This window comes from Lonchura striata, chromosome 15 (assembly GCF_050655825.1).
Source record: "Lonchura striata isolate lonStrDom1 chromosome 15, ASM5065582v1, whole genome shotgun sequence".
Classification (NCBI taxonomy): domain Eukaryota; kingdom Metazoa; phylum Chordata; class Aves; order Passeriformes; family Estrildidae; genus Lonchura; species Lonchura striata.
Genome location: NC_140717.1, coordinates 2,987,828 through 3,003,344, shown reverse-complemented (window position 1 = coordinate 3,003,344; position 15,517 = coordinate 2,987,828). Strand labels below are relative to the sequence as shown.

At 49.4% G+C, this 15,517-nt stretch overlaps 1 protein-coding gene and 1 pseudogene across 2 annotated transcripts in view; one reads left to right on the top strand and one right to left on the bottom strand.

Annotated features, from left to right (window-relative positions):
• Window positions 1-15,517, bottom strand: part of AIFM3 (AIF family member 3) — a 102,823-nt gene that overhangs the window by 78,484 nt on the left and 8,822 nt on the right. The gene's annotated exons all lie outside the window — the stretch shown is intronic.
• Window positions 1,577-15,194, top strand: LOC146765981 (uncharacterized; annotated as a pseudogene). Its single transcript, XR_014958617.1, has 3 exons — window positions 1,577-3,103; window positions 3,752-6,814; window positions 9,124-15,194. The product of XR_014958617.1 is annotated as an uncharacterized LOC146765981 (transcript).

The window sequence follows — 15,517 nt, the reverse complement described above, 5'->3', positions numbered from 1 at the left end:
CTGCCACAAGTGGGACAGTGGTGCCTTGCTGTGGGGCTGACAGGGCCATGCCAGCAGTGCCAGGCAGCTGCCCACTGTGCTGCACTCAGCTCTCAACCTTCACTGTAGGTCTCAAGGAGATGACAACCTGCAACCCTTTACCTCCCACCACCCCAGATTTAAAGCCCATCATGCCACTGCAGCAGAGACAAGGGCAAGAGGTGGCCCATGCAGCCTGGGGCAGGTGAAGACTGCCCAGCCCAGGCACACGCTGGGAGGCCAGGGAGACGCAGGGAACAGGTGATGGGCAGGTGCTGAGGTGACCCCATAACCCAGTGGTAGAGCCTCTGGCATCCCCAGACCTGCTTTTCAGGCTGCTTTGCAGCCTCTGCTTCAATGTTTCCTTGCAAGTAAACTTCTGCCCTTGACTGCACAGCCCTGCCCTGCCTTCCCATGGAAAGTCCTGGAAGAGGAGTCAAGTAGGGCAGAAGCAGAAAGGGAAGGGAGCAAGGGAGAGAGGCTGTGCAAATGGAGCAGCCCAGGGGACAGAGCAGGTGCAGGCAGGGCCTTGGGCAGGAGAAGGAGTGCTCAGCTGGGACATGAAGGCACTTTGACAGAGGATGAGCCCTGATGTCACCTGGCGCTTTCAGTTTCTTAGGAAGCAAAAGAGCCAGAGCCTTGGATCTTCTGGAATGGCTGGGACAGATGCCATGGCACAGCAGCAAACCATGGCTGACAGCCCTGGCCAGTTCTGCATTTTCATCAGGACTTTGCAGAACAGAAAGTCCACAGTGCAAGAGCTCCAGGCACTGGGCTCCTCCCAGGCCGCCCAAACAGGAACACTGCACTACAACAGCAGGCAGATGGAGAACGACCTGAACCTGCAGCACTGTGAAATCACCTCCAGCTGGTTTTTGTGCAGTATACCAACAGGTAAGTGGTGGGTGGGCTGGGGAAGGTGAGTGAAGATTTGTCCAAAGGGGCAAGGGGGAGTGGGTGCAGATCGGGGTGATTCCTGGAGAGGGACCCTGGCCAGGAGAACAGGTAGGAGGGAAGGAACCAGGTGGCTGTGGCTGTGTGTGCACCAGGGAGGTGTGAGAAGATAAGGAATCATCAGGTCAGGTCATGCTCTGGTCCTCACTGACAGCCGGGTGAGCAGGGCTGCTAGAACTGCAAGGTCATGGGGGAGGACATGGAAGTCACAGCACATGTGAGAGTATACAAGGGGACTTGTGCAGCTAATGGGATCAGGAAGGCTGGGTGAAGATTCCTGTAGGACGGCTTCTTCTCACAAACATGAGGCATTAAGTCTTACTGTTGTTCCAGACACAGACTGAGGACCTGGTGACCAGCCCTCACACACCTCTGGAAGATGCTTCTCGAGGAGCACAGGGGGAAGGTCTCACCTGAAGCTAAGGTGCCTGAGGAAGGAGTACTCCAGGGCTGGGGGAAGTCAGGACTGCAGCACATGGGTCACTGTGGATGGGGGTCCAGTGCTACGCACTGCCACAGTAGCACCACATCAGCTGGCAGGACCTGTCCTTGATCCCAAGAGAGGGACAGACCCTGATGGTGGACCAGGCAGGCTCAGTGCCCATGCCAGCCTGGTTCCATCCTGCACGAGCACTGAGCAGGACCTGAATCACACTTGGTGCTGGGGATGCTGCTCATGTTCTCAGGCTTCTCCTCCTGCCTCCAGCAGCTCAGGCCTTTGCCAGTTCTGGCAAGGTACTGTCACACCCACACACAGAGCAGGCAACCTGGGACTGATTCTGGCTGTCACCTGCAGGGTCAGATGTGCCTTAAGAACCTGTTACTCACAGCAATTCTTCTTCCTCCAGATGAGTCTTGTCGCTTTCACTGCACTAACTCAGCACACATTGCACCATTTTTTAAGTTCCTGGAAAAGCAAATTCCACCTGCTCGCATCCCTAATTTGTTCTCACTAAACATTTCAACTGCCTGTGGCCACTTTCCTCCCTGCTGATACACCCAGGTAGAGTGGAATCAACACAGGCTTTACTCAAAAAAAAGTGAACAACCAACATTTTGGCAAACAGCTCTCTTGGGAAACAGAAACTTCCCCCCTCTGGAACTTCCAATAGTGAAATATAACCTAAGAAACAGTGGGTGAGACACAGCTTGGAGCTCCAGGAACTGGTTCTGCATGATCATCCCAGTAGCTCTCCTGCCCAGGAGATGCAGGGATGAATCAATGACTTCCCTCTAGTGGCACAGGCTTAGGTGGGTCATATGCCTGCACACCGAGATCTGTATTAAAAAGCTGGCGAGTCTCAGGCATGGCCAGTGCTTCTTTCAGGTCTCAGGGTATAGGAAGTTCCAGTCAATTATTTTTTCACTGATGTCAGTGATGTTCACAAGGCTCTGATCTTCAATGCCAAGTTGTGTATGCTTCCCAGCACAGCCCTGCAAGCAGCACTCAGTGTAAAACACCCCATTCAGACCCAAACTGGCTACATGTGTGTTGCAGGATCTTCCAGAAGTATATCTTCCAGAGATAACCTAACACTTTTTGAGGTACCTCACCTGATAAGAGCTGTCAGCTTCTTTCCAGAAAACAGTCACCCCTCCCTCCTGCAGAGCCACCTCCCTGGTGCAGGTGACCTCCAGTACTCCATCACAGGCCTCAGCTTCGGGAAGAGGTCAGCAGGGACTGTCATCTACAGATACATCTGAAACAGGCAGCTGAGCAAGGCTGACCAGGTGCCCACCAGATCCCTCTTCCACACTGCCTGGTGTTGTGCAGATGGTGCATCTCCCCCACTTCATTCACCTCGCAGGTACAGCAGCCACGGGATTGGGAGTGGGAGTCCCAAACCACCATCTTTCAGCCTGTCAACCTCCCGGACCCCTCCAGCTCCTTGGAGACCTCTCTCCAGACAGGTCCCAATTCTCCCTTTCCTCCAAAGTCCCCTGCTCTTCCCTGTGTTCCGCTGCTTTTCTTTAGCATCCTTCATCCTTCTCTCACTTCCCAAGCTCCAGCTCCACACCACCAGCCTCTCCTTGCCCCCACACTCCTCCCAGCTACTATGGTTACCTCTGGACACTATAACAGTCCAGCAGGTCAGACCTGGGTTTGCTGGGAGAGTTTCCAGCCCTTTTCTCCTCTGACAGCTGTGGATGGCAATGGCTATTCCTGCTCTGCTCCACCAGGACAGGACCTGGCCAGCTGTGCCCACCACCTGAACCACTCTGGGGTGGAATGCAAGAGGTCAGAGCTAGCCTATTCTTTTATATCTGATTATATTAGCCTGCCAGGTTAATAGCAAAGTGTGCTCCAGAGATAACTCAGGAGACTGGTCATCAGCAGAGCCTCTGACCCAGTCATCCCTAGGGATGTCATCTCTGGATGTGATCAAACACCAGGGGGACTCACACAGTACCCACCTGCATCCCAGTATGTGGTGTGTGAGCTTTGCAAGCAGGACACTGCATGGTGAAGTCTGGTAATTTTCATGGTCTCATGTTGCCACCTTCAGATCTGCCAGCTTCTGAGCCCTCAAGAAGGCTGCCAAAGGTCTGCAATGCCCTCTGAACCCAAGACACACATGACACCTAAAGCAGAACATTTCATTGTGTATGGACATGTTCCCTTTCTGCTGCTAAAGACCCAAAGAGAAGGGGCAGCCTGATATAAACTTATAAAAACCTTGTTGCCTGTTTGTCTTGCAGAAGATACACACCAGCCCATATTCTACAGACCACTTTAAATCTGGGAAGATGACTCTGGAGAGGCTACCCTGACTGACAGCTTGCTTTGGGGTCCTGGAGAATCCACCTTCTCACTGCCCAGAGTGCTTTGGAGAAGGTTATGTTAAACCTTTAATTCACTCCCCATGAGCTCCTTGGTGGTGCAATTCCAGCTTTTCACCTCTACCTGATCCCAGGTGACAACTCAGTGGAAATAAGACAGAAGCTCTGATACAGGGTGCCCAGAAAAGCTGTGTCTGCCCCATCCCTGGAAGTATCCAAGGCCAGGTCAGATGGCACTTGGAGCCACCTGGCCTAGTGGAAGATATCACAGCTGATGGCAGGGGTGTGGACTAGATGACCTTTAAAAGTCCTTTCCAACACAAACTATTCTATGATTCTGTGATTTATTTTGCTGCTGAAGGACAGTCAGGTTTACTAGCACCCAAATCCTGACCTTTTAATGCAGAATCCACAGTGCAAAGCAGCAATAAGTCCTCTGAACCATCCAGTCTCAGCCCTGCCCTGCATGGCTGACTCAGATGCCAGCAGAGATCAACCAGTGTCACACCTGCTGAGAAGTTACTAGAAGAAGAGACCTTGGTTCACAATCCAGTGCTGATGCCTTAGACCTGTCTGTCCCCTTGACAGAGCCTCTGCTGCTCCAGAGGCTGCCTGCAAAGACGTGTCCTCATGCACAAGCCACAGCAAACTGCAGATGTTGATATGAACCCAACATCAAACATTTCCCTCATTTCTCTCCAGCCTATTTACCCAAAATGAACAAAATCCACTGAAAGAGCAAACAGGCAACCTGACTCCACAGGACCCAGGTGACACACCCACAAAAAATAGCAAAGACACACAGGTCCCTGCATCTTCAGGGAAAGTCTGACTCAATAGCAACTGCTACACATTCAGAACAAAACCAGCAGGAAATTTTTAATCCCGTTTTTCACATCCATAAAGTCAGTTCCTTTTTGGACCATTTGAATGCCATCACTGATCCAAATCTGCTGCTGCTGGACATGCCAGTCAGGGCAGGACAGTCTGTTCTGGCTGCAAGGATCTACAAAGAGATTTTTGGGCCACGCTCAGGTAAAATTTAGACTTTCCTAAGCAGAGATGGCAAGTTTGGGAAGCTCAAAGGAGCTTCAGGGAAGTGGTGACATGCTCCCCACCTCTACGTGTATTTGTGGGTTGAAATGAGGCCTCTGGCTCACTAATTATATTTTATTTATTCCTTCTCTGAAACACATGGAGAGCACATTGCTGATGTCCTGGTTTCAGCCATGACAGGGTTAATTTTTGCAGTAGTCACAAGGGGCATGGCCAGGATAGGGGTTATTCTGTATCACCTCATATAATGCACAGGGTAGGAGAAGGGGTCTCTTTTGGTGGCGTAGTGTGAAGCCTGTGACCAGGATAACATCAGATTCCACATGGTGAGCACTCACATGTGAATTGTTCCCATCTTGTACACTCTGTTATTAATTCTGTTTCTGTTACTGTTCTGTTTCTTATTTCATTGCTGTTTCCAGTAAGTTATTCTTATCTCAGCCTGTCATTTTTACCTTTTGTGCCTCCAATTCTCCTCTCCAGCCACCCACAGGGTGGTGCATAATTTGGAATGTTTCAGTACAAACACTAAATTGGGGAATACCATTATTAAACTGCAACATTGTGGAAACAGTCTATGAGTGTGTATCTGCTCCTGGAAAGGTTGAAGAACCTCAGTGCAACAAGAATGTGTTATTTAAAGGAGGAAGATGGGAACAGAGAGGAAACAAAGCTGACTGCGAGGTGACAAGAGAGGCAGTGAAGGTGATAGGAAAGATGTGTACTAATTCCTTTACAAACAATTTGATGGGTGAAAGTATTGGTGTTAATGTCTTTGAAATGAGTCTTATTGTCTCCATCAGCTTCAAGTTGCAGGTCTGTTACAGAACCCAGAGTTGGGCTAGGGTTAGGTTTGACTCCTGAAATAGACAAATGGGTCCGCACAAGCTGGAGCTCCTGAACTTTGGGGGAAAATGACAGGTTCAAGGCAGGATATGTGGTAGGTGGTTCAGGAAGGCTGTACCTTCTTAGTACCTCAACCAATGGGGAAGGGAAGAGGGCAACATGCAGCCAAGAGTTTAGGATAAAAGGAGGCTGCATCCTCCAAAACATGGAGAGAGGAAAACCCCCATGGGATGTACCCCAGTTGCCTCTCTCCCTTTATTCAAATAAAGTTGCAGTGTTGCACTGTGTTATTGAGTTTGTTCAGTTTGTTAAGTGGTTTAGTCCTTCACCCCTATGTAAGTGGTCCTGCCCTCCCTTGCCTCCTCCCATCCCTATGTCAATCCTCCTTTCCCTCTTATCCTGAAATGTAGCCCTTCTGAGGGCCCCGCCCCTGGACCCATCCATCACTCAGCAGCCTTCCTTTCTTTCTGGAAGGTTCCACCTGGGATGTCAAGTGATAGGCTGGACAGCCAGGTCTCCTTCTACCCTCTTTCCCCATTGGTGTTCCTTCATGTATGTTACCCTGATTTCCACACCCCTGTTTGATCTCATTGGCCCACGGTAGGGCCATCCCCTGGTTACCAACCACTGTTATAAGCCTGTGCGAGCGGCTGCTCGTGGCTCTTGCAGGCAGTTTACCTTCCAACTCAGGTAGCTCTTCTGAACTGCCAAATAAAGTTGGATTACAAACATCTGCAGGAGATGACGCCTCGCCTTTGTCATCATCAGCAAGGTCTCCCTGGGGCTCAGGAATTCCAAACCCAAAGCCACCGTCCTTACCTCCCAAGGACTGGGAAGGTGGCCAGTGCTGACCTTGGTGTCCAGCTGAGCCAAGCAAGCATTTTCCAGGACAGACACCGCAGCAGCTTGGTGCCCAATGTGGGGCCTGAGAACAGTGCCAGACCCTATGGGTGAGACTCTGGGCTTTCTACTGGACTTTTCCGGAACTGCTCGTAAAATTTTCCTGGGACATCAGTCTACCCCCAGTGGGAGCAGACCCTATTTTACAGGGTAGCGTTCCTGGGGGATGGGAGAGGCAGCTTCAGTTTTGCACCACTGGAGTCTCTCCCTGACAAAGGCCATCACTCCGGAGCTTTTCAGTTTGCTTCCAGCCGGTTTGGTGAGTTTGCCACTTCCCTCTTCCTTATAGAGAGAAGTCCTATCTCTTTTCTCTTCCTTCCCCTTTCCAGTCTCTGGGAATTTAGTGCCTTTGGGCCCCTGTATAGCCAGGCATTCCATTTTGGTTGTTGTGGGGGAGAGGAATCTGGTCTGGAGGTTTTTCTCATTTTTCTTTTTCTTGTTTCCTCTGGGGTGGTGTGTTTGGTAGAGCAGTGTGAATTTTAACAACTAAAAATGGGTGCAAAGCTTTCCATGTCCCAAAAGGGAGTCTATCTCCAAGTTTTCGGAATCCTTGTTGGGGGGGGTGGTGTTGATGTTAAAAAGAAACAAGTTAAAAGCTTAGTTTGGTGGCTTTTACTCCACTTTCCAGAAGTTTCTCCCAAGTTGGTAGCCAACTTAAATTTTTGGGATCTGGTTGGAGAAAAGGTAACAAAATTAGGAAAATCTGGGAGTAACTCTTTAGCAAAATTAATATTTTGGAGTTTGCAAATTCAAACTGCATTAAAGGCAAATCAGAAAGTGGAGGAAGAGTCCCTGTTTGAGAATTTGCCCTCACATGCTCCTGCTCCTAGCCCTCTTTCCTCTCCCGCCGCCCCTAAAACTGGGATTCTGAGGGGAGCAACCTGCCATTCGGCACGAGGTTGCCACCGTCTCCCTGGCTCCCCAAGTAATCCTGGGTCCCCCTGCTCAAGGAGTCCTGGCCCAACTCTTTGGGGCCTTTTCCATCCCTATACTTCCCAGCAATGTACAGTCCTGTCCCACAAATCCTCAGTTAAATTTGATCTCCCTGAATGCCCTCAGTCACAAAATGGCCCCCAAGGGGGACGAGATGGTGGAGGCCACGAGGTTTTTCCTGCCACTTGTCCTCCTTCTTCCCAGAATCGTTTTCTCTTTCCTTCTAACCCTTTCCGGCTCCCAAACTCCTCCTCTCCCCTGGTCCCTCCCCTTTCTTTAACTCCACCCCATGGCTCTGCCCCCAGTCACACTCCTGAGGTGAGGATTTCCCCATTCCTTGTCTCCACCCTCACTCCTGGCCCCTCCTACCCTGATCACTCTGCCGGGTTCCCATGGTCCCTCTTCCAGGTGGTTCCCATGGTGGTGGGACCAGGTGGGAGGGGCCTGGGGATGGAAGCTGCCACGATCCCAGACCTGTTCTATCTGTAGCCCCTGTCACCTATGTAGCCCAGGCTGAGGGTGGTGTATACCTTCAGTGGACCCCACTCCCACTCCCCTACCAGTCTAGAAAAGAATTGTCCAAGGCACAGCGTGAGTTCTCCCGTGAAAATGAGTGTTTCAAGGGTCTCCTCAGGGCAACACTCTCATCCAACCTCACCCTTGCAGACCTCTGGCAACTTTTTTCCTGCTTGCTGTCGTCCACTGAATTATTTTGTGGGAGGCAGCATGGAGGAAGGAGGTCTGAAATGTACCCTCCCCGCTCTGTGGAACAATCCCACCACAGCAACCAACTCAGGTTATCAGTAGATCATCTGTGTGGGGAGGCGGAGTGGGAGGACGGTGCCAAACAAGTGCTAGAAATCCCTAAGGGAGCACTCTGGGAGTCAGCAAAGTCTAGTGAAAAGGCTTTCTTTAATTTAAAACCAAAAGAGCCCATCCAAAATTATTTAAAGATTGTCCAGTCTCCTTTAGAACCTTTTCTAGATTTTGTTGAGAGACTCCGCAGGGCAGTAGAGCTTCAGGTAAAAGAAGAGGGGGTCTGGCAGGAGGTCCTGAAAGAGATAGCAGCAATGAATGCCAATGCCCAGTGCCATCTTGAGCCTGTCAATGGAGCCATCACCGACCCTGCATGACATGCTGGAAGTCTGCAAGAAAAAGGTCACCTTAGAGGTATCTGAGATACCAACACAGCCTGGGCAATAACAAAGTTTAAGACCTCAAAAACAGATTGCCACCACTGACACCTTTTCTACTTCCCAACAACAAGCCATGAAACCACCACCACGGACACCGAAAGCTGCAAAGACCAACACCAGCTGAGAAACCATGTCATCTTTGTGGGGAATTAGGGCACTGGGTGCCAAAATGTCCTTGGAGAGAGGAGCTGATAAGACAAAAAAAGGGACAGAGGCAAGACCTCTCAAAAAACTTAAGTTCTGAGCGCAGTCCCTCCCTGTGCCAAGATACAAATGTGGTGGGCACAGGACCAGTATGGGGGAAGAAACAAGAACAGATGCCCACACCAAGGCTTTTAACAACTGGTGACTCTAACTTACAGGACATGACAAACACCGACTATGAATTTACCCATATTAGACCCATTTTAACCACCTTTTCTAATTTTCTTCCTTTCAGGCTCCAACTGGTGGAACCACTTCATTTTAAGTACACCCACTACCATTTCATTGCTGTCTCCGGAGGATCCAGGTACCTGGATAAGACTAGGATGTAAGTATGTCGTCATCGGGGACACAAAACACATGCCACAGAAGATCAATATCATCCCCGGATTGATAACATCTGATCCGGGGTGATTCACATTATCCCTGTATTGTGTTCACCTTCCAGTTTTCCTCCCTCAAGGACCAGTGATCGCCCAAGCCATCCCAGGCCCTGAGCCACCTTGGGACCAGCAGCAAGCCAGTGATTTAAAACAAGAACTGTTTCCATATGTTAACTGGGCACGGGTCCTGGGAGAAAACAAGCCCAAGATCACCTGTGGGTTTCATCTTGGTGGGGAACTCAAAAAGATGCAGGGACTCCTAGATACAGGGACAGATGTCATGATCATTCCCACAAGGGAATGACCATCACATTGGGAATTGCAGAACATGGCCGGATGTGTCCAGGGTATAGGGGGCATTCAATTGGCCAAACAGTCCAGGAGGGTTGTACAAATTGAGGGGCCAGATGGGCAATTGGTCTCAATACGCCCGTTCATATTAGATTATATGGAACCCCTGTGGGGAAGAGATCTGATGGCCCAGTGGGGGGCCAAAATTGACATTCCTAGGACCCCCCAGGTTTTTTGGGCGGCGGTCACTGAGGAGCACCCTACCCAGAAACTGAATTGGAAAACAGACATTCCAGTATGGGTAGAGCAGTGGCCGCTCAACAAACAAAAATTAAAGGCACTCAAGGAGCTCATGAAGCAGCAGTTGAGCAAAGGAAACATCGTGGAGACCACTTCCCTGTGGAACTTCCCTGTCTTTGTTATTCAAAAACCTAACAAAGACAAATGGCAACTCCTTCTCGACCTCCATGAAATTAACATAGTAATTGAAGATACGGTATCTCTTCAACCAGGAATGCTGTCCCCTGCAATGCTTCCCCAAAACTGGAATTAAGTTGTTATAGACATAAAGGATTGTTTTTTCCAAATTCTCCTACACCCAGACGACGCTCCATGATTCGCCTTCTCGGTTCCAACCATCAACTGGTAAGCCCCTAAGAGAAGATACCATTGGCAAGTCCTTCCACAAGGAATTAAAAATAGCCCTGTGATTTGCCAGTGGTATGTCTCCTCCTTGCTGCCCCCTGTCCGTGTAGCTGCAGGAAATGCCATCATCCTTCACTACATGGATGATATCCTGGTGTGTGCCCTGAATGAAGATATACTTACCCACGCGCTTGACCTAATGACCATTATGTTGATCGCTGCAGGGTTCGAGCCCCAGGGAGAGAAGATTGAACAGATGCCACCCTGGAAGTACCTGGGTCTTGAAGTAGGAAAGAGGACCATTGTGCCTCAGAAACTGGCTATCAAAAATAGTGTCCAGACGTTGGCAGATGTTCAACAACTGTGTAGGTCCTTAAACTGGGTAAGACCGTGGCTGGCTATTACCACCAAAGACCTAGCCCCGCTTTTCAATTTGTTGGAAGGGGGAGAGGGGCCTAGTTTCCCCCAGACCCTTACCCAGGAGGCGAGGGCTGATCTAGAGAAGGTTCAGGAACATATATCCAGCAGGCAGGCCCACCACTACCAACTGGGCCTGCCGTTTAGGTTTATCATATTAGGGAAACTGCCACAACTACATGGGGTAATCTTTCAATGGGACCAAAATATCAAGGGAAAGGAACAGGGCCAGAGGGACCCTCTCTTGATCATAGAGTGGGTTTTCCTCAGCCGTCACTGATCCAAAAGAATGACAAAGCCACGAGAACTGGTGGCCGAACTTATCCGCAAAGTACGCATGCAGATCAGGGAGTTATCTGGATGCGATTTTGACATCATTCACATACCCATACAATTGAATTTGGGCCAAATGACAAAAGAAATGTTAGAGCACCTGCTTCAGGAGAACGAAGCACTGCAGTTTGCATCAGACAGCTATGCTGGCCAGATTTCACTCCATTGGCTGGCCCACAAAATTTTCAATTCGGATGTCCAATATTCGTTATCATTAAAGAGTGTTCAGAGTAGGACCTCACTTGAAGCTCTGACCATTTTTACAGACGCGTCTGGAGTATCCCACAAGTCAGTAATGACTTGGAAGGATCCTCAAACTCAGCAGTGGGAGGCAGATGTTGTTGAGGTAGAAGGATTGCCTCAGGTAGCTGAGTTGGCCGCTGTCATGAGGACATTTGAAGGTTCCCTGAACCATTTGATTACTGATTCAGTGTATGTAGTTGGTGTAATATCGTGAGTCGAAGATGCAGTACTGCAGGAGGTATCTAACATTGCACTTTATGAATTGTTCTCCAAATTAGTTGATGTCATCTCCCACTGAGAGCAACCCTTTTATGTAATGCATGTGAGTTTGCACACAGACCTGCTGGGGTTCATCATGGAAGGCAATCGTCGAGCTGATGCCTTGGCCACACCAGTCCAGATGGCCCTGCTCCCTGATGTGTTCATGCAGGCAAAAATAAGCCATGAGATGTTCCATCAAAATGCACCCAGCCTTGTGCGGCAATTTCACCTGACCTGTGAACTGGCTCAAGCCATTGTGGCAATGTGTCCCGCATGTCAACAACATCAAATGCCAGTGCTGAGCACAGGGGCAAACCCTGAGGATTACACAGTTGTGAGGTGTGGCAGATGAATGTCACCAAAGTCCCTTCATTTGGCAGACTCAAAAATGAACATGTTTCTGTGGACACCTCTGGCGCAGTCTATGCCTCAGCCCATGCAGGGGAGAGGGCACTTGACACAAAAAAACATCTTATACAAGCCTTCTACACATTGGGGGTCCCCAAGGTCATTAAGATGGATAACAGACCACGTACACATCCAGGGAGTTCCAGAGCTTCCTGCAGCAATGGGGAGTGGAACATAAGACCAGCATCCCCCACTCCCCTATGGGCCAAGCTGTGGTTGACAGGACCCACCAGAGTTTAAAAAGAATTTTACTACGAAGGAAGAAGCCCCTCAAATCCATCTTTCCAAGGCGTTGGTTTACATTGAACTTTCTAAATTGTGCTTTTGAAAACCTGAATTCCCCCCATCATTAGGCACTTTAAAGACAATCACCAGTTGGAGCTGAAAGAAAAACCCCCAGCCCTCGTCAAGGACTCGGAGATCTGGACGACACAAGGTCCCTACCACCTGGTCACTTGGGGGAGGGTGTATCCACCCCCTAAGGGTTAAAATGGGTCCCATCTAGATGGGCCCAGCCTTACATCCCTAAAACCACCAAAGAAAAAACTGTCCAGCAAGTCCAAGAAATCTGTTAGAGGAGGAGGAGATGCAGGACCAATTACATTTAAGTTACCCCTGTTAATATCTTTTTATTTAATTGCAGCCCAGACCTGATGGCCCCACGCTCCATCCAAATGATAGCTTGGCTAGTCACCGTGCTCTGCATCTTAATCCCAAGTCAACCATGAGTCGTTCCCCAGCCACAAGCAAACGTCTGGAAGACACTGGCACAGGCCCTCAGACAGGATAACATCTGTTTGTATACAGACTCCGCTGCCAACCTGATGTCCACCTACCCCGTGGGGATCCCATTTAAGTCTACTGAGTTTCCCCCTTCACTAGCCACCTCTTCCTTTTTCCCTATTTACAATCTCCTGATCCCCTGGCATAAGTTCCTCGAAAGACTACCCACAGCCAATGATGAACCCCAAGCATTTGAGTTACTTGGATCCACAAAAGCACCTTATTGTGTTCATTTTATGTTTGAGACTCATCCCCTGCATAGTACACACATTGAAATCAAGCAGGCAGAGTCAGTACATGGAGAAGAATTGGTGCACAAAGATCACTTATGTAAAAGAAACCTTGCACCCCAATTCAAAACCCTGTACCCTTCCACAAGGTACCTTTTTGATCTGTGGAGACCATGCCTTCAGGGGTATCCTGTCTCAACTCACCAGAGGCCCTTGTACTATTGGCTGGTTGAGCCTGTTCACACCCAACATGTCCCAAATTTTAGATTGGCATCAGAAAAATACAACTCAATTAGGCCGCAAAAAGAGGGATCTTACCAATTTGGATGCAAATTGTGATTCAGAGATAGTACATTGGTCACATCCAAAAGGGGTCGCGATCACCTTATTCTTGCCTTTGGTGTCTGAGGCAAAAGCTCTAGGTGAATTGGGCCATCTAGAGTGCTGGATGGCAAAGCAGGTGAATCTTATATCAACTGTACTTAGTGGCCTCCTGTCAGATGAGGAAATTACAAGGCAGGTGACCCTTCAAAATTGGGCGGCGATTGACTTCCTCTTGCTATTGCACCAGCACAAATGCAAGGAATTTGAGGGTTTGTGCTGTATGAATTTGACATCTAAGGCTAAGGACATTAGGAAAGCCATTGATAAGATGCAAGACTTGATAAAAGACATTAAGAAGGAGACTGGAGACTGGCTTGGGAACATTATAGCTGGCTGGGGATTCTCAGGATGGGTGAGCTCAATTGTCAAAACAGGACTTCTAGTATTACTTTTTTTTTTTCTTATTTTAATTGGTTTTGGTGTCATCCGGCGCATGATTTCTCAGTTGATAGCCAAGGCGACAGGTATCCCAAGCATCAAACATGTTGCAGCTACATCAGCTTCTGATCTAGAAGATGAAGTTCCACCCGTCCCAGATCCTGAAGATGCATCATGGACTGAAACAGTGCCTACCTACCAGCCTTGGTTTGCAGGCACCTACTCTGAATCTGAGTTTCTCCCCCGTATGGGGGTTACCCCCATTTGAAAGACTGTTTTCTTCCTTTTCCATTTATATTTGAAAAAGGAGGAGATGTTACATTGTGTTAATCAGTTTGTTCAGTTTGTTAAGTAGTTTAGTCCTCCACCATGTAAGTGGTCCTGCCCTCCCTTGCCTCCTCCCATCCCTATGTCAATCCTCCTTTCCCTCTTATCCTGAAATGTAGCCCTTCTGAGGACCCTGCCCCTGGACCCATCCATCACTCAGCAGCCTTCCTTTCTTTTTGGAAGGTTCCACCCGGTGAGGCTGTCAGTCATTTACCTGGGTTATGAAGTGAATGCTGGACAAAGGACCTGGGGCCAAGATCACAAAGAAGCAACATGTCAGACCCCGAGACCCCAGACAGTGAAAGAACTGAGAACCTTTTTAGGCATGATGGGGTGGTGCAGACTATGGATTTATAACTATGGGTTACTTGTTAAGCCTCTATATGCCCTGATCATGGAAGGGATCAGAGATCTCCAATGGACAAAAGAAGCAACCCAAGCTTTTGACCAACTAAAGAAGGCCCTCATGTCAGCTCCAGCCTTAGGACTTCCAGATGTGAGTAAACAATTTTTCCTGTTTTCCCACAAAAAACAAGGGATCACCTTGGGAATACTAGCACAGAACTTAAGCCTGTACCGGAGAGCAGTGGCTTATCTCTCCAAACAGCTGGATACGGCAGCTAAGGGATGACCAGGGTGTCTCAGAGCTGTTGCAGCAGTGGCACTGAACATCCAAGAAGCACGCAAATTCACCCTAGGTCAGAAGATGACTGTGCTAGTATCCCACACAGTGTCTGCAGTCCTTGAGGCAAAAGGGGGGCATTGGCTCTCTCCACAGAGTGCGGTGGTGTGTTTTTCTTTCATTTAATATTTGTTCAGTGTCTGTTCACCCCCCAACCCCCCAATCTCCTCCTCTCCCCAGCTGTCAATCTCCCCAAGCTCTTCCCTAACCCACTCCTCTCCAAGTTGTCAATCCTCCCTTTCCCTGCCCCTTTCCCCAGAACATTCCCTGTCATTCCTCTCAGCCTCCTCCCCTGCTTCCAGACCATTCCCTGTCTATTTAGTGAGGCTCAACACCCTATTGGTTACTTTGTGTTACTCCACTCCCCTGTTTCCCCTGATTGGTTTGTGCTATGTTAGTCCTGCCTTAAACTCCTCCCCAGCCCTACCCTCATTGGTTGCTGTTCCTACTCCCCTCCTCTTGAGTTCTGTATAAAACCTTTGTTCGCCCTCTCCACAAGGTCTTGGGGCTCACCGAATAAATCCATCTTGTTCACCCCCAAGTCCCGTGTCACCTCCCTCTGTTCCCGCGCCGACTGGGACAGCAGAGCACCCCGGGGGGAGCGGCCGCCTGTTCTCTTCCCTCTCGCCGCCCAGCACGCCACCGCTCGGGGTATCGTGGCGAGGGGGGGCGCATGCCGCGCCGCGACAACAGAGGTTTCTGAAGTACCAAGCTGTACTAGTAGAACAGGATGATGTTGAAATTGTGGTAACTAACATTGTGAATCCAGCTTCCTTTCTCAGCGGGGGTATGGGAGAACCAGTGATCCATGACTATCTGGAGACCATTGAGGCCACCTACTCCAGCCGCCCAGATCTGAAGGAC